This window comes from Tasmannia lanceolata, unplaced genomic scaffold (genome assembly GCF_043159265.1).
Source record: "Tasmannia lanceolata isolate RefF3 unplaced genomic scaffold, GAP_Taslan_0.1 ptg000063l, whole genome shotgun sequence".
Taxonomy (NCBI): Eukaryota; Viridiplantae; Streptophyta; class Magnoliopsida; order Canellales; family Winteraceae; genus Tasmannia; species Tasmannia lanceolata.
Genome location: NW_027518740.1, coordinates 532,037 through 551,811, shown reverse-complemented (window position 1 = coordinate 551,811; position 19,775 = coordinate 532,037).

The following is a 19,775-nucleotide window of genomic DNA, read 5'->3' as shown; positions in this document are numbered from 1 at the left end:
GGAAAAAGGCTCACCACGATGGCTGGCGGAACTCTCCCCCGTTTCCTCGCCCGTACAGCGGACCCTCCTCTCCAAAGCTCCCAGCAAACCGAGCCTCTTCAGACCCCTCTCCCATCTAAACTCGAAAACATCAATAGCCTCCCCAGAGGCGAGCTTCCCCAAGTCAAACTTACTACAGTCCGACCCATCGGGGAGGGATTTCCTTCACCACTCAACGGAGCACCTCCAAGAACGAGGGAAGCCCCAACCAGCATCTGACGGAGGAACAATAAACACATACTCCTCCTTCCACTTCTTAATGGAAGAAGGCAAGTTCGCCGCGATTTTCACCTGAGGACGCTGGGTCAGATACAACCAGTTGTCCTCCTCCTTCACCAACGGGCTAAGGGCAACACAACTCCGGAGCAAAGGGAGGGTAGGCTGAATCTTGTGAAGACCCGCCTTGGCCACAAAGGCCAAGAGAGTACGCCAGCTGTTAGGCGCCAGTTGGGAGGGGGCCACCCGGTAAAACTCGAGGGCCTCTACTATAATACCCAAGAGTGGAAACCTAATCCCCGCCCGGAAAGCCTCCACGTAGAAGGCCACCTCTTCCTCCGTAATGCCCTCACACACCCCCTCCCCAGAGGAAGGAACCCTAATCCCATAATCATCGGGAATGTGAAACTCCCTCCTAATCTTCTCCGCCGCCCCTTCTTCCAAAATACTCCTATAACACGCCACCCGACCAGGGCAGATAACGGAACCAGACCGAATATCCCTAATCTCCGCCTCGCGAGCAGAAGAGACTCGAGTGGGAGATTCAAAGAAAGCAGCCCCCGACGACGATCCAGAAGCCCCGGAGCTATCTTCCAACTCCCTGGGCAGCTGTACATCTCGAGAATCGCCGCCCCCGCCTTTTACCAACTGCCTCCTTTTCCTTGGCGGAGCCCTCTCCACTACTTCTACCGACTCGAAAGACGGACTCTGAGAACCGGTTGCAGCAGACATCGTAAAATAATCAAATGTCGGACGAAATAAAAAGAACAGAACTCACCGGGGCAGACAAACGAGGAAAAACCAGAGGAAAGCTGATGGAGAGCAACACCTAGAGAAGTCACCGCAGAAGGAAGCCCACTTCACCCGAGGAAGACGAAGAAACAAGATACGAATGAAATCCCCAAAAAGGCTTTAAAAAGAGCTAGGGTTTCAACACGCGTCGATTAATCTCCCCTTTCCGTCTAATCGATGGGACGCGCACACGTGGCGCGGATTGGGAAATTCGAGGGAACCGCCAAAAATCAAAGCTCCATGCCCCCGACTGAAAAGACGTTGCTACCCCTACCACTAGGTGACTTCCCCAGCAAGCCATCCCTAAATTTTCCCCACCTAAGGGGAAGGAAGGGTCCGGATGGAAAATACCACGTACGGTCGGGAAAGGCTCGGGACCCATCACAAGGGTCCGGCATACAATACCACCAGAAAAAAAATACCAAGCACAACGAAAAGGGCTCGGGTCGCATAGCAAAGGCCCGGTCTTACTTCTACCGCTCCGCTCGAAATATTTCAGCTACTATGCAAAGGGAAAGGAAGCAGAAGGCACAAGTCGTAAGTACAAAAAAAGGAGAGCCATTCATAACTATTTCCTTCTGGCCCACGGGCCTACAAAAAAAGGGGGAGGAGAGTGAAGACAAAAAGATAAGAGCACGTAGGCCCGGGCCCCCAAGACCCCCAATAAAAAAAAAGAAGAGAGAGGAAAAAGGGAAAGAACCCCTCCAAAGCCCCCCTCAACTCACTCCCTCCAGCCTAAAGCGACTAGCCACTGAAAGAATTTTTCGCGTCAGAGAGCTCCTTGTCGCTATGCTCCTCCTCCGAAGAGCTCCCCCAACCTGGATCCTCAACAAATCGGGCCTGGTCATTCAACCACCTCACCCGGTTCCACAACAAATCGTTCTCCGCACGCAAGGTTGCTATCTCTCGATCCATGTCGATCATCCGGCTACAGACCTCCATTTCCCTACGATGAACATAAGAGAAGAACGACCGGTTGCGATGGGCAAAGGCTTCATGGGACTCCCTCTCATAAAGGGGAGGAGGATGAGAACGTGGGGGAAACCCTTGAGGCGGGCTCCTCTCAGAAATTGTTCGCTGAGGCCCCAACCCGTCAGGGTCTGTCTCAGGGCTACTAGGAGGACTCCCCTCGGAAGCAACTTTCTCCTCGTCACTTATGGAGAGACCCTGGAAAGGCAACGACATCTCTGGCAAACCCGAAGAAAGGCCGAAAGAAAGCGAAGAAGAAGAAGGAAGCGAAAAGGCGATCTGCATAAAAGACGGAAGAACCCACCCCTTATAAACCCTATGAGAAACCCTTGAGTAAGAAAACGAAGCAACTTGCCCTACGCGTGTCCGTTTCCTATTGGATAATCGGCCAGCACCGCGTGATGGCACCACAATTCCTCGGGAAGGAACCGCCGGACGAATCAGCACGTCCTCTCGTATCCCAAAGCTCCCATAAATGCCTTCGTCACGATATTCCTTAACCAGATAAACAAGCTTACTCCCTTGGTCCTTTCAATGGACCAAAGGTAGTGTTATGATGAGACATAAATACGGCGCTGCTCTCAAAATCTCGCCACGTGTCGCCCATGCACCAATAGCGCCTAACCATCATGAAGGAAGACGATGGGAAACGGCAAGACCGTACGATCGCGACACGTGTCACTTTCTCGCCGCCCAAACCCCATCATCACAAATCGCTTTCTACTCCTCCCCACCTTATGAAAGGGAAGGGTCCGGAGGTAGGAAATCAGGCAAAGTGATCCGACCTCAACTCCACTAGAGGAGAAAACGCACGCCCAGGCCCAGAGCCCCGGCGCGAGACCTCGACGCACAAATGTAACAAGCAGAGGGAATTAAACGCGCAAGGAAAAGGCTCGGAATCCCGTACAGGTTCGAACAAAACGCCACAGTTCCTCGCAACAAAGACAATTTATACCAACCGCAGTGGAAAAGCAACCAAACAGATGGAAAAAGCAACATAAGAGGCACGGCACAGATCCATAAAAACCATCCATTCACTTCCTCTTGGTCCACAGACCTACAAAAAGGGGGGGATAAGAAACCAAACATAGGGCGTGCAGGCTCCAAAAATCCCCGACAAGAAAGGGAAAAAAAAAAAAAACACAACAGGAAACTAAGAGAAACCAAAAACTAATCGGAAGAAGACTCCTCTCCCGAAGGGTTCCCCTCCTCTTCCCAAGAACTCTCCAGCAAGGGGTCCACCTCGTATTCAAGCAGCTGCTCGTTGAGGGAGTGAACCTTCCTCTGCAACACCTCGTTCTCCCGCTTCAAATCCTCAATCTCCTTAGCCATCTTTGAAACCCGGCCGCGCAGTTCCATCCCCTGGTGATAAGCCCGGGAGAAAAAAGACCAGTCCCTGGCAACACAGGAACGAGACGACTTGTCCTTCCTAGGCAAGGAGGAAAGGCGGAGGGGGGGGAAGCCCGAGGAAGGGCCCAAATCCGTCCTAACCCTTTTTCGGCGGGCCGTAAGGTCCTCCCCCGAGCATGATCACCGATGAAAGAAGGGCTTTGCCCCTAACTCACGAAGGAGAACCAGACATGTTGTCTAAACACAAAAGAAAAGAAAAAGGGGAGAGGCAATAACAGAGTGTCGAGGTAGTCCTCCTTTTTAAGCTCAAGGAAGAAAACCTTGCATCTCGAAACAAGGCGACCCACATGATGACGCTACCACTTCCCGGGCATGATCACCGATGAAACAGCACCTCTCCTCATACTCCGGGGCCCCCATAAATGCCCTCACCTTGACGTCGCTTGACCAAAACATTACTCCCTTGGCCCATTCAATGGACCAAAGGAGTAAGGGGGTGTTATGATGGGACATAAATACGGCACCGCCCTCAAATCTCGCCACGTGTCGTCCATGCACCAATAAAGCCTAACCATCATGAAGAAAGGCGTGGGGAAACGACAAGACCACGCGATCACGACACGTGTCACTTCTTGCCGCCCAAACCTCATCATAACAAATAATGAAAGGGATTATCCAGCGGAACCACACGCGCCGTCCAGACAGGGGAACGGCCCAATCTCGTCAAGGAAGGTTTTCTCTCCATAATGATGAAGAGGTCCGCGCGCCACCCTTTAAAAGGGGGAAGGGAAGAAGAGAAGGATCCACTTTTTTGAAAGACATCCTCTTTTCTCAGCTCCCGCATAACAACCGGAAAGAGAGGCAAGGCAACGACAGAGGAGACTAGGAACTTAATCCCACTCTCCCTGTTAGTCCCCTCCGACCCATCCATCCGTACACCCAGAAAAGAACCCGCGCCTTGGTCCTGGTAAACCTGATCGAACCCCCTCCTCTTCTCGCTGTTCTTTATATTGATTGGTCGGAGGATCTGACTTGGGTGTCGAAGTGATCGTCAGGGACCCACCCCGGACCCCCCTGACCCCCTTTGTTTGTGATTGCAGACCCCGCGGAGGCCCTCTACCGACCGCGCGATCGCAGACCCGGATTCAGACGCCATCACATGTCAGCCCCAATTGATCTCTTTTGTCTTAATCTTTACTCAAATCAGTGAAATTGGCAGTAGTTATGGATCCGGTGATGGCCCTTTCTTTAGACAAAATATTAGCCGGATCAAGGGTTATCAATGGATAGAATTTGACCTATAGAGAAGATAGTGACGATAAAGAGGGTTTCAAGTGTTCAACTTAGAAATCAAGAGATCTAAACTTCAAAATAATGATCAAAGCTTGTATAAGTGGCCAGAAATGAGGAGTTGTTGTGATAAAAGGTTAATGGACAGAAATGAAGTAGAAACAGAGTCTATAAAAAGACTAGGGTTTGTAGGAGAAAATAAAGGTATAGCAAAATGGAGATTTAAATGGCAGCAATGAAAGCAAGAGGTGGAGGTAATGGTGATGTAATGGTTGGATCTCTGGCGGAACGGCCGGATTCCGGTAAGATCTCACCTGAGAAGATAAAATTAAGGTTTGGATTTAGGGTTTAGAGTATAGATCAAGGGTTTTATGGTGTATATGTAGGGTTTTGATGACTATAAGAGTGAATAGAATGTGATGGAGGAGATATAGAAGAACTCCGGCGCCTGGATCTCCGGTGAAACGGCCAAATTCCGGCGAGATTCGCCGGAGAAGATGAAGATTAGGGTTTGGAAAAATAAGATCTACTTTCTCTCTCTTGTTTTCCCTCTCTCTCTCTAAAAATATCTAGTAAACCCTAATTAGCAAAGATAAGGGCCCTTGCCTTCTATTTATAGAAAAATCCCATAATTTTTCACCCTTTAAGTTGTCTTGGACACCCCACCTGTGTATATTTGGCCTTGCTTTACAAGAAATGGGTGGTCTGCAAGAAAAGTTTTAGTGAAAACAAAAAATAAATTCGTACCCCTTTAAGTTACCTAGGGACAAACCTCTGCTGCAATATACACTAATTGAACTACCCCTAAACTGCATAAACTACCCCCCTTCTGCTACACTATATTAAACTACGCTTCAAACTACACTCGTTTATTGGGCAAACCTCAACGGATTTTGACGAAATTTTGCAAGGACCTAGCTGGGGCCCTAACCTAGCCTAAGGTGGAATTTGGAGCTCTAATTCATTCCTTTGCAAAAAATTTATTCACAAGTACTCATTTAGGGTTCGGTTAAAATGGGGTGTCTACAGGGCATTTTGGATACATGGATTTTAGTATCTTGGATTTCCTCAAAATCCTGGATGGAAGATGAGGGAAGAAAGATATCGTCCATCATTTTCTGATATCTCGCCCTTATTTTCATCGAGTTGGAGAATATGAGGTTGTCCATGATTCCAGGTTTTAGAAACCTCAAGGTGGGGGAGAGATTTCTAAAACCGAGATTTCTTACTTAAAATTTAGTATAATGGATTGTAAAGTCGAAAATTTCACACCACTTTCAAACTAAAACCTAGATTCTAAAATCAAAGTATCCAATTAGCCCCTTTCTTTTTTAATCAAGAGAAAGATGTCATTGGGTTGGTGAAAATTAATTAACCTGAATTCTGAAAAGTAAAAAGATAAATTTTCTTTAGTCTAGAACAACCTTCTCCTGAAAAATGAAAAGATAATTTTACTTTATAATCTACTATGGCCTTCTCCTCATACTTAAAAAAAGGATAATTCTTCTTTGTAATCTACAAATTCTTTACCCCTGTTTACTTGAGCTTGGCCTAGATATCTCCAAAAATATTTTGTTCAAGTATTTAAATGCTCTTGGGACTGTAAGAACTATTCTTAATTTCAGATCAATAAATTCAATTTTCATTAATATTTAGAGTTTTTCAATTAGTAGCGGCAGTCCTGTTGATTTGCTTGGAATTACCTCAGAGAATAGTGTTAGAAGAAGTAACTCAGACGTGAATGGGTAGGGCCCACCAAAGAACCCCACCTAAGTTTAGATTTTTAGAATCCATGTGATAATGGTATGTGTGTTGGACGGTCATGTACATGTGTGTTAGATTAATCTTCTAGAAGTCTATATTTATCTTTTGGTTGAGATAGAGTTAAGAAGCTATGTTATAGGGAGAAGATGTTTATAGTATAGTATAGTGGAGAACTGTGCCTAGGCGGGGGGGACCCCGTGCTACGAGTCACAGGTAATAAGGAATACTGGCCTATATACGGCGGCTATTTGAGTTGATGTATTCCATTATGGTATGTTAGGTCTCTTTGCTTAAGCTTCAAGGGAAGGCCGCTGTTTCAAAGTGTGCTGCTTGATAGACATCTGCTAAGAAAAGGTCCTTCTAAGAACATGCCTTTCCGAAGGGTGAAGGAGCTCTAGCCTCACGAATCGGACATGGAATAGAAAGACTAGTTTCGAGGAGACGGAATCACTCGACTGTTAGGGAGAGGGGCTCGTGAAGGGGAGAATGAAGAGTAATGATTTCAGTAAGAGCAGCCGGATGGACTACTATAGTGAGTCTAGTGACTACTAGCTAGGGTACAGTAGGTAGAGTATAGTAGAGTAGAGTTGAGTAAAAAGGTGTAGTATAGCAGCCTTTCCGAGCGAGGTGCATTGTGGAAAGGGTAGTACTCTTGCTAGTTTTTCTATAGAAAACTAGGGCTTTCTTCTTATTTTGTTGGATTAAGGATGGTACACTCACTACACTATTGAATCACAAAGCATACTATACTAATAGAAAATAGCACGGGGATTCGACCTTTCTCAAAGACCGGGCTAATTGCCCTAAGGCAAAGAACTGATGCCACCTTTCCTGAACAGCTAACTGTAATGTCTTTACCGATGCGCCCCTTTCTTGATTTAGGAGTTCGACACCCGGTTAAATGTCTATCGTAACAAACCATGTATGAGAAGCTCGGGGTGCATAGCGAGAGCCGCGTTTCCCTTTTCATGAAAATGATAGATAAGATAATTGATATGTAGGAGATTGGTTTTATTTGAGTATGTAGCTAGGTTACAAAAGAAGTTAGAAAACATGTGATGTTACACATGTTTGTAGTGTAGTATTTAAAGGGCTGTCAGCGGGATATTACGGTTCTCAAAAAGCTCTTAAAGCCCTTTGAACACTACACGAGAAACATGGGAGCGCGTGTTTATCAAAACATTGGAGCGCCGAAACCATTTCCCTTGAGAAATTCTCTCTCTTATATCTCTTTTTTAATTTTTAACAGATTCTCACTTATATCTGTCTTACTTTTGAGGAGAGATTCTTTCTCTTATACCTCTCACTCTCTTATATCAATTGGAGGTTGGTCTGTAAACTGCTAGACCAAAGTGCGAGTCTAACTATTTCCACCATAACTCTCAAAATACTTGGCTTTTTTCATCTCCGTTTCTTCCGTTTTAAACCACACTTCGACTCCTTTGAAATGGAAGAAATTTCAATGAATTCCACGTTGAATTGACTGAGTTATGGTCATTCACTCGGAGGTAGGTCTGTAAACTGCTAGGCGAAAGCACGAGTTTAATTATTTCCATCGTAACTCTTAACATACTTGGAGTTTTTCATCTCCGTTTCTTCCAAAGAGACTAACACACCCTTTAAGGACTTCAATGGATAAGTGAATGGCCATGGTGGTGTACCAACATGTTGGAACCCATATGACATTCAGCACAAGAATGAACAAAACAGAGTTCCGAAGCAACAACCTGGACCAGCAAATAAATACTATCAAAAATTATTTAAAACATTTTCAAATATTTTTGAAAATATTTTTAACATATAGCTCTCATTTTTCTCATATCCGTAGAGTATAATACCGTCAAAATCCGATGAGAAATGAGGGAGATATGAATTTTACAAGTTAGACACTAAATGTTGGAAAACCAGTCTCGGAATTCCGAGAATTATTCTTGGAACTCCGAGAATTTTCTCGAAGCTCCGAGAAATGGTCCAGGGAATAAAATCCCAAAGTCTGTTTGAATTCTCGGAACTCCGAGAATTTGCTCGGAACTCCGAGAATTTTGCTCGGAACTCCGAGAAAGGTTTTTGTTCAAAAAAATATAGTCGTTGTGGTCCAACGGCTAGTTGAATTTTTGACCCAGTTTTGACTGTTTTGCCCCCCAAACGGTCACATGGAGTTGGGACACCATATATACCCATCTAATGGGTGTAAAACACAAGAGGAACATTGGCTTTTTTCATCTCCGTTTCTTCCGTTTTAAACAACACTTCGACTCCTTTGAAATGGAAGAAATTTCAATGAATTCTACGTTGAATTGAGTGAGTTATGGTCATTCACTCGAAGGTAGGTCTGTAAACTGCTAGGCGAAAGCGCGAGTCTTACTATTTCTATCATAACTCTTAAAATACATGGAGTTTTTCATCTCCGTTTCTTTCATTTTCAACTACACTTCGACATCTTCAAAATGGCATGAATTTGAATCAATTCCCAGTTAAATTGAATAAGTTATGGACAATCAATTAGAGGTTGGTCAGTAAACTGCTAGACCAAAGTGCGAGTCTAACTATTTCCACCATAACTCTCAAAATACTTGGCTTCTTTCATCTCCGTTTCTTCCGTTTTCAACTACACTTCGATATCTTAAGAATGGTATGAATTTGAATAAATTCCGAGTCGAATTGAGTGACTTATGGTCAATGAATCGGAGGTAGGTCTGTAAACTCCTTGACCAAAGCGCGAGTCTAACTATTTCCATCATAACTCTTAAGATACTTGGAGTTTTTCATCTCTGTTTCTTTCGTTTTCAACTACACTTCGACTCCTTCGAAATGGAACAAATTTCAATGAATTTCGAGTTGAATTGAGCGAGTTATGGTCATTCAATCGGAGGTATGTTTGCAAACTGCTAGACCAAAGCGCGAATCTAACTATTTCCATCTTAACTCTCAAAATACAAGTAGTTTTTCATCTCCTTTTCTTCCATTTTAAACTACACTTCGACTCCTTCGAAATGGAACAAATTTCATTGAATTACGTGTTGAATTGAGTGAGTTATGGTCATTAAATCGGAGGTAAATCTGTAAATTGCTAGGCGAAAGCGCGAGTCTAACTATTTCTATCATAACTCTTAAAATACTTGGAGTTTTTCATCTCCGTTTCTTTCGTTTTCAACTAATCTTCGACATCTTCCAAATGGCATGAATTTGAATAAATTCCGAGTCGAATTGAGTGACTTATGGTCAATGAATCGGAGGTAGGTCTGTAAACTGCTACACCAAAGCGCGAATCTAACTATTTCCATCTTAACTCTCAAAATACAAGTAGTTTTTCATCTCCTTTGCTTCCGTTTTAAACTACACTTCGACTCCTTCGAAATGGAACAAATTTCATTGAATTACGTGTTGAATTGAGTGAGTTATGGTCATTAAATCGGAGGTAGGTCTGTAAACTGCTAGGCGAAAGCGCGAGTCTAACTATTTCTATCATAACTCTTAAAATACTTGGAGTTTTTCATCTCCGTTTCTTTCGTTTTCAACTACTCTTCGACATCTTCCAAATGGCATGAATTTGAATAAATTCCGAGTCGAATTGAGTGGGTCAATGAATCGGAGGTAGGTCCGTAAACTGCTAGACCAAAGCGCGAGCCTAAATATGTCCATCATAACTCTTAAGATACTTGGAGTTTTTCATCTCTGTTTCTTTCATTTTCAACTACACTTCGACATCTTCAAAATGGCATGAATTTGAATCAATTCCCAGTTAAATTGAGTAAGTTATGGACAATCAATTAGAGGTTGGTCAGTAAACTGCTAGACCAAAGTGCGAGTCTAACTATTTCCACCATAACTCTCAAAATACTTGGCTTCTTTCATCTCCGTTTCTTCCGTTTTCAACTACACTTCGATATCTTAAGAATGGTATGAATTTGAATAAATTCCGAGTCGAATTGAGTGACTTATGGTCAATGAATCGGAGGTAGGTCTGTAAACTCCTAGACCAAAGCGCGAGTCTAACTATTTCCATCATAACTCTTAAGATACTTGGAGTTTTTCATCTCTGTTTCTTTCGTTTTCAACTACACTTCGACTCCTTCGAAATGGAACAAATTTCAATGAATTTCGAGTTGAATTGAGCGAGTTATGGTCATTCAATCGGAGGTATGTTTGCAAACTGCTAGACCAAAGCGCGAATCTAACTATTTCCATCTTAACTCTCAAAATACAAGTAGTTTTTCATCTCCTTTTCTTCCATTTTAAACTACACTTTGACTCCTTCGAAATGGAACAAATTTCATTGAATTACGTGTTGAATTGAGTGAGTTATGGTCATTAAATCGGAGGTAAATCTGTAAATTGCTAGGCGAAAGCGCGAGTCTAACTATTTCTATCATAACTCTTAAAATACTTGGAGTTTTTCATCTCCGTTTCTTTCGTTTTCAACTAATCTTCGACATCTTCCAAATGGCATGAATTTGAATAAATTCCGAGTCGAATTGAGTGACTTATGGTCAATGAATCGGAGGTAGGTCTGTAAACTGCTACACCAAAGCGCGAATCTAACTATTTCCATCTTAACTCTCAAAATACAAGTAGTTTTTCATCTCCTTTGCTTCCGTTTTAAACTACACTTCGACTCCTTCGAAATGGAACAAATTTCATTGAATTACGTGTTGAATTGAGTGAGTTATGGTCATTAAATCGGAGGTAGGTCTGTAAACTGCTAGGCGAAAGCGCGAGTCTAACTATTTCTATCATAACTCTTAAAATACTTGGAGTTTTTCATCTCCGTTTCTTTCGTTTTCAACTACTCTTCGACATCTTCCAAATGGCATGAATTTGAATAAATTCCGAGTCGAATTGAGTGGGTCAATGAATCGGAGGTAGGTCCGTAAACTGCTAGACCAAAGCGCGAGCCTAAATATGTCCATCATAACTCTTAAGATACTTGGAGTTTTTCATCTCTGTTTCTTTCATTTTCAACTACACTTCTACATCTTCAAAATGGCATGAATTTGAATCAATTCCCAGTTAAATTGAGTAAGTTATGGACAATCAATTAGAGGTTGGTCAGTAAACTGCTAGACCAAAGTGCGAGTCTAACTATTTACACCATAACTCTCAAAATACTTGGCTTCTTTCATCTCCGTTTCTTCCGTTTTCAACTACACTTCGATATCTTAAGAATGGTATGAATTTGAATAAATTCCGAGTCGAATTGAGTGACTTATGGTCAATGAATCGGAGGTAGGTCTGTAAACTCCTAGACCAAAGCGCGAGTCTAACTATTTCCATCATAACTCTTAAGATACTTGGAGTTTTTCATCTCTGTTTCTTTCGTTTTCAACTACACTTCGACTCCTTCGAAATGGAACAAATTTCAATGAATTTCGAGTTGAATTGAGCGAGTTATGGTCATTCAATCGGAGGTATGTTTGCAAACTGCTAGACCAAAGCGCGAATCTAACTATTTCCATCTTAACTCTCAAAATACAAGTAGTTTTTCATCTCCTTTTCTTCCATTTTAAACTACACTTCGACTCCTTCGAAATGGAACAAATTTCATTGAATTACGTGTTGAATTGAGTGAGTTATGGTCATTAAATCGGAGGTAAATCTGTAAATTGCTAGGCGAAAGCGCGAGTCTAACTATTTCTATCATAACTCTTAAAATACTTGGAGTTTTTCATCTCCGTTTCTTTCGTTTTCAACTAATCTTCGACATCTTCCAAATGGCATGAATTTGAATAAATTCCGAGTCGAATTGAGTGACTTATGGTCAATGAATCGGAGGTAGGTCTGTAAACTGCTACACCAAAGCCCGAATCTAACTATTTCCATCTTAACTCTCAAAATACAAGTAGTTTTTTATCTATTTTTCTTCCATTTTAAACTACACTTCGACTCCTTCGAAATGGAACAAATTTCATTGAATTACGTATTGAATTGAGTGAGTTATGGTCATTAAATCGGAGGTAAATCTGTAAATTGCTTGGCGAAAGCGCGAGTCTAACTATTTCTATCATAACTCTTAAAATACTTGGAGTTTTTCATCTCCGTTTCTTTCGTTTTCAACTAATCTTCGACATCTTCCAAATGGCATGAATTTGAATAAATTCCGAGTCGAATTGAGTGACTTATGGTCATTGAATCGGAGGTAGGTCTGTAAACTGCTACACCAAAGCGCGAATCTAACTATTTCCATCTTAACTCTCAAAATACAAGTAGTTTTTCATCTCCTTTGCTTCCGTTTTAAACTACACTTCGACTCCTTCGAAATGGAACAAATTTCATTGAATTACGTGTTGAATTGAGTGAGTTATGGTCATTAAATCGGAGGTAGGTCTGTAAACTGCTAGGCGAAAGCGCGAGTTTAACTATTTCTATCATAACTCTTAAAATACTTGGAGTTTTTCATCTCCGTTTCTTTTGTTTTCAACTACCCTTCGACATCTTCCAAATGGCATGAATTTGAATAAATTCCGAGTCGAATTGAGTGACTTATGGTCAATGAATCGGAGGTAGGTCTGTAAACTGCTAGACCAAAGCGCGAATCTAACTATTTCCATCTTAACTCTCAAAATACAAGTAGTTTTTCATCTCCTTTGCTTCCGTTTTAAACTACCCTTCGACTCCTTCGAAATGGAACAAATTTCACTGAATTACTTGTTGAATTGAGTGAGTTATGGTCATTAAATCGGAGGTAGGTCTGTAAACTGCTAGGCGAAAGCGCGAGTCTTACTATTTCTATCATAACTCTTAAAATACATGGAGTTTTTCATCTCCGTTTCTTTCGTTTTCAACTACTCTTCGACATCTTCCAAATGGCATGAATTTGAATAAATTCCGAGTCGAATTGAGTGGGTCAATGAATCGGAGGTAGGTCCCTAAACTGCTAGACCAAAGCGCGAGCCTAAATATGTCCATCATAACTCTTAAGATATTTGGAGTTTTTCATCTCTGTTTCTTTCATTTTCAACTACACTTCGACATCTTCAAAATGGCATGAATTTGAATCAATTTCCAGTTAAATTGAGTAAGTTATGGACAATCAATTAGAGGTTGGTCAGTAAACTGCTAGACCAAAGTGCGAGTCTAACTATTTCCACCATAACTCTCAAAATACTTGGCTTCTTTCATCTCCGTTTCTTCCGTTTTCAACTACACTTCGATATCTTAAGAACGGTATGAATTTGAATAAATTCCGAGTCGAATTGAGTGACTTATGGTCAATGAATCGGGGGTAGGTCTGTAAACTGCTAGACCAAAACGCGAGTCTAACTTTTCCATCATAACTCTTAAGATACTTGGAGTTTTTCATCTCTGTTTCTTTCGTTTCCAACTACACTTCGACTCCTTCGAAATGGAACAAATTTCAATGAATTTCGAGTTGAATGAAGGATTCACATTAGAATACGCCCTCCGGCTAGATTTCAAAGCCTCCAACAACGAGGCTGAATACGAGGCCTTGTTAGCAGGGTTGAGCCTAGCCACAGAGCTCGGCGCAGGAAAGTTAAAAGTCTACAGCGATTCCCAGCTCGTCGTCAATCAAGTAAACGGGGCGTACGAGGCCAGAGGCCTCAGAATGAAAAGATACCTCCAGAAGGTAAAAGAAAAGCTGCAGAGAATGGGAAAAGTTGAGATCCTCCAGGTACCGCAAGACATGAACAATCGAGCGGATGCATTGTTGAAAATGGCCGCCGAAGAAACCCATGACTTCGGCACCGTGCTCACAGAGATACTGTCCCACCCCAGCATCGATGAGGTACAAGTCTTAGAAATTCGACCAGGACCAAACTGGATGGATCCAATCATGCAATACCTAAAAGACGAGATACTACCCGAAGACAAGATGGAAGCCCGACCCTAACCGCAAAAGCCGCCCATTACGTGGTCCACGGACTCAGGTTGTACAAACGGTCATACACATGGCCGTACCTCCAATGCCTGGTACCCTCCGAATCGGAATACGCACTACAGGAGGTACACGAAGGGATCTGCGGAGACCACGGAGGCGGCAGAACCCTGGCTCAGAAAATCGTAAGGCATGGCTACTTTTGGCCTACGATCCTCAAGGACGCAAAGGAATTCGTCAAAAAATGCAGCCCGTGCCAGAGGTACGCAACCACCCCCCTGACAACCGGCCACCCCATACACCGCGATGGCAGGGCCCCTGCCTTTCGCCATGTGGGGCATGGACCTGCTCGGGCCATTTCCAAAAGCCCCCGGGGGACACACGATGTTGTACGTCGCCATCGACTACTTCACCAAGTGGGTCGAAGTTAAAGCCGTGGCGAAGCCCAATTCAAAAGCGACGGAGAAGTTTTTCTATCATGACGTGGTCTGCCGCTTCGGCATTCCAAGGATACTCGTGACAGACAACGGACCCAGTTCGCAAGCGCTGAATTCGGCAGATTCTGCGATAACCTAAGCATCGAACACCGTTTCGCCTCCATAGCACACCCGCAGGCCAACGGGCAGGTGGAGGTAACTAACAGGATCTTGCTCCAGAGCCTCAAGAAGCGACTGGGAGAGGCCGGAAAGAACTGGGTGGAAGCACTCCCTAGCGTCCTCTGGGCCTACCGAACAACGCCACGGACCGCAACCGGGGAGTCCCCTTTTAGTTTAACTTTCGGGGCCGAAGCAGTCATTCCGTTGGAAATCAGCCTCCCCAGCTTCCGCACAGAGAACTACGACGAACAAGGAAATTCTGAGCTCCTCCGGAATACTCTCAATCTCGTGCTCGAGAAAAGAGAGCAAGCCCTCCTCCGAACCGCCTCCTACCAGCAAAGGGTGGCACGATACTACAACGCCCGAGTAAAGAAGCGCACAGTAAAGCCCGAAGACCTAGTACTACGACGGGCGGAGGTATCCGACCCCCGCAACACCGGCAAACTCGCACCAAAGTGGGAAGGACCCTACAGGGTCGTTCGAGCACTCCGCCCTGGGGCCTACCAGCTAGAGCACCTCGACGGGACCCCAGTCCCTCGAAGTTGGAGCATGGATAACCTCCGAGAATTTTACCAGTGAGAAGGTAGGGTAAGGTCCGTGTTTTTCTTTTAAGATATCACGGATGTTTTGTTTGTTTTTGTGATTTCTAGAAGCAAAGCCATGTTTTCCCTTTACAAATCAATGGAATAACATTTCTACCTGGGCCATGTGCGTCTCTACTTTCCGGCCTATGATGAATAAAGGGCCAAAAAAAGACAGGGAGTGAGACAGAGGTAGCATCGGGGCCGATCCCCCTGAAAATACCCTAAAACGCTCCCCATGAAAGAAAAAAAGACCTCCCCTTTAAGGGCGAGCGGGACCCATTAACTCCGAGCTGATCACTCGAGGGGAAGATGGTCCTTCCACGAACAAGACAAGGGTGCACTAGAAGTACTCTCGCCAACCAAGATTACAACTTAATAGCTCACCACGAAGAAAAATACCGAAAAGCTCAAAGGGCCCACGGCGCATTGTATAAAAAAAAAAAAAGATAGTTCAAATGTTATTACAGACCAAGCATGTCAATAATACCATAAAAAAGAAGCAAATCCCCAAGGCGTCCGAGCCTCACTGAGCCCCCGCAGAGGTCTCAGTAATTATAGGAACTTCCAAGGCAACGGCCGGATCCTCGGCCGGTGTCGGTGTACCCGCTGGTGCCGGCAAAAGATCCTCCGGAACGCTTTCCTCGGCCTCGTGCACCAACTTCTCGAGAGGGAAGGAAGAATCAACCTCGCGAACGCGCCGCCGGCATTCAACGAAAGCATCTATCTCAATATCCACGCTGAACGAGACTGCGGCCTTGAGAAACTCCTCGGAATCCCGCCATTCCTCTCGTGCCTTCGCCAGCTCCTCAGCGTGCTTCTGTCGAGCCACCACCAATCTCTCTTCCGCACGGTTTCTCCCATCCACTGTTTGCCGGAGGTCCGCCCGAAGTTGACAAACAGTATCATCAAGCGCCACCTTTTCCGCTTGGGCCTCCTCCAACTCCTCGCTCAGCTTTCGGACTCGCTCCTCGAAAGCACCTATCTCAGACTCATCCTCGACCATGTACTGCAGCATCTTCCTGGCATAACTTTGAGCCTGCAAAAAGCAAACCGTTAGGAAATTTCCACGTGCGCTCTCAAAGGCAACAGAAAGGGAAAGCACAAGCTGGGGAGCCAGCCACCCGGTACTTACGCAGGACATCGACTGAAGATACCGAGCCCTCAGGGCCCTGCGACTGAAGCCTTCTAACTCAGCCTCATCACCAGGAAGGGCGGTCATCAACCCTAGCTCCACCCCGACCCAGGGATTAACGAGGACGCTATCCTCAACACCAATCTTCCAGTCGGGCTTGAACAGTTCTCCTTGCGTCCGGAAGCACTACAAAGAAAGCTCCATCCGCTCCAGAAGCAGCTTGGTCATAACCGACCCTTCCAGCCGACTCGGCACATCCTCCGTAAAGGCAGGAGGACGGGCCACACGGCCGGCTTTCCCCTGTTTAGTGCTAGAAGGGGCAACCCTCTTGGCGGGAGGCTCCAACTCCTGGGGAGAAGACCTAGCCGTACCCTTTTCTCCGACCGATCGACCAGAGGAGCTAGACGGCGTGGATAAGGGGAGCCTGGTTTGCGACCGGTCCAACCTGGCCGCGGCCATAAAACCGGAGGGAATCTTCCTACGGCTCACCAAACCCTTCGTCGCCGCCGCCGCGATCCTCTTTTCCCTGCCAGCGTCACCAGAGGAAGACATACCTGCTGCCAAAAACAGAAGAGCAACAACCACTCAGAACAAAGAAAAATGACAACAAAAAAAATGGGGGGACAAACCTAAGGAAAAAGGCTCACCACGATGGCTGGCGGAACTCTCCCCCGTTTCCTCGCCCGTACAGCGGACCCTCCTCTCCAAAGCTCCCAGCAAACCGAGCCTCTTCAGACCCCTCTCCCATCTAAACTCGAAAACATCAATAGCCTCCCCAGAGGCGAGCTTCCCCAAGTCAAACTTACTACAGTCCGACCCATCGGGGAGGGATTTCCTTCACCACTCAACGGAGCACCTCCAAGAACGAGGGAAGCCCCAACCAGCATCTGACGGAGGAACAATAAACACATACTCCTCCTTCCACTTCTTAATGGAAGAAGGCAAGTTCGCCGCGATTTTCACCTGAGGACGCTGGGTCAGATACAACCAGTTGTCCTCCTCCTTCACCAACGGGCTAAGGGCAACACAACTCCGGAGCAAAGGGAGGGTAGGCTGAATCTTGTGAAGACCCGCCTTGGCCACAAAGGCCAAGAGAGTACGCCAGCTGTTAGGCGCCAGTTGGGAGGGGGCCACCCGGTAAAACTCGAGGGCCTCTACTATAATACCCAAGAGTGGAAACCTAATCCCCGCCCGGAAAGCCTCCACGTAGAAGGCCACCTCTTCCTCCGTAATGCCCTCACACACCCCCTCCCCAGAGGAAGGAACCCTAATCCCATAATCATCGGGAATGTGAAACTCCCTCCTAATCTTCTCCGCCGCCCCTTCTTCCAAAATACTCCTATAACACGCCACCCGACCAGGGCAGATAACGGAACCAGACCGAATATCCCTAATCTCCGCCTCGCGAGCAGAAGAGACTCGAGTGGGAGATTCAAAGAAAGCAGCCCCCGACGACGATCCAGAAGCCCCGGAGCTATCTTCCAACTCCCTGGGCAGCTGTACATCTCGAGAATCGCCGCCCCCGCCTTTTACCAACTGCCTCCTTTTCCTTGGCGGAGCCCTCTCCACTACTTCTACCGACTCGAAAGACGGACTCTGAGAACCGGTTGCAGCAGACATCGTAAAATAATCAAATGTCGGACGAAATAAAAAGAACAGAACTCACCGGGGCAGACAAACGAGGAAAAACCAGAGGAAAGCTGATGGAGAGCAACACCTAGAGAAGTCACCGCAGAAGGAAGCCCACTTCACCCGAGGAAGACGAAGAAACAAGATACGAATGAAATCCCCAAAAAGGCTTTAAAAAGAGCTAGGGTTTCAACACGCGTCGATTAATCTCCCCTTTCCGTCTAATCGATGGGACGCGCACACGTGGCGCGGATTGGGAAATTCGAGGGAACCGCCAAAAATCAAAGCTCCATGCCCCCGACTGAAAAGACGTTGCTACCCCTACCACTAGGTGACTTCCCCAGCAAGCCATCCCTAAATTTTCCCCACCTAAGGGGAAGGAAGGGTCCGGATGGAAAATACCACGTACGGTCGGGAAAGGCTCGGGACCCATCACAAGGGTCCGGCATACAATACCACCAGAAAAAAAATACCAAGCACAACGAAAAGGGCTCGGGTCGCATAGCAAAGGCCCGGTCTTACTTCTACCGCTCCGCTCGAAATATTTCAGCTACTATGCAAAGGGAAAGGAAGCAGAAGGCACAAGTCGTAAGTACAAAAAAAGGAGAGCCATTCATAACTATTTCCTTCTGGCCCACGGGCCTACAAAAAAAGGGGGAGGAGAGTGAAGACAAAAAGATAAGAGCACGTAGGCCCGGGCCCCCAAGACCCCCAATAAAAAAAAAGAAGAGAGAGGAAAAAGGGAAAGAACCCCTCCAAAGCCCCCCTCAACTCACTCCCTCCAGCCTAAAGCGACTAGCCACTGAAAGAATTTTTCGCGTCAGAGAGCTCCTTGTCGCTATGCTCCTCCTCCGAAGAGCTCCCCCAACCTGGATCCTCAACAAATCGGGCCTGGTCATTCAACCACCTCACCCGGTTCCACAACAAATCGTTCTCCGCACGCAAGGTTGCTATCTCTCGATCCATGTCGATCATCCGGCTACAGACCTCCATTTCCCTACGATGAACATAAGAGAAGAACGACCGGTTGCGATGGGCAAAGGCTTCATGGGACTCCCTCTCATAAAGGGGAGGAGGATGAGAACGTGGGGGAAACCCTTGAGGCGGGCTCCTCTCAGAAATTGTTCGCTGAGGCCCCAACCCGTCAGGGTCTGTCTCAGGGCTACTAGGAGGACTCCCCTCGGAAGCAACTTTCTCCTCGTCACTTATGGAGAGACCCTGGAAAGGCAACGACATCTCTGGCAAACCCGAAGAAAGGCCGAAAGAAAGCGAAGAAGAAGAAGGAAGCGAAAAGGCGATCTGCATAAAAGACGGAAGAACCCACCCCTTATAAACCCTATGAGAAACCCTTGAGTAAGAAAACGAAGCAACTTGCCCTACGCGTGTCCGTTTCCTATTGGATAATCGGCCAGCACCGCGTGATGGCACCACAATTCCTCGGGAAGGAACCGCCGGACGAATCAGCACGTCCTCTCGTATCCCAAAGCTCCCATAAATGCCTTCGTCACGATATTCCTTAACCAGATAAACAAGCTTACTCCCTTGGTCCTTTCAATGGACCAAAGGTAGTGTTATGATGA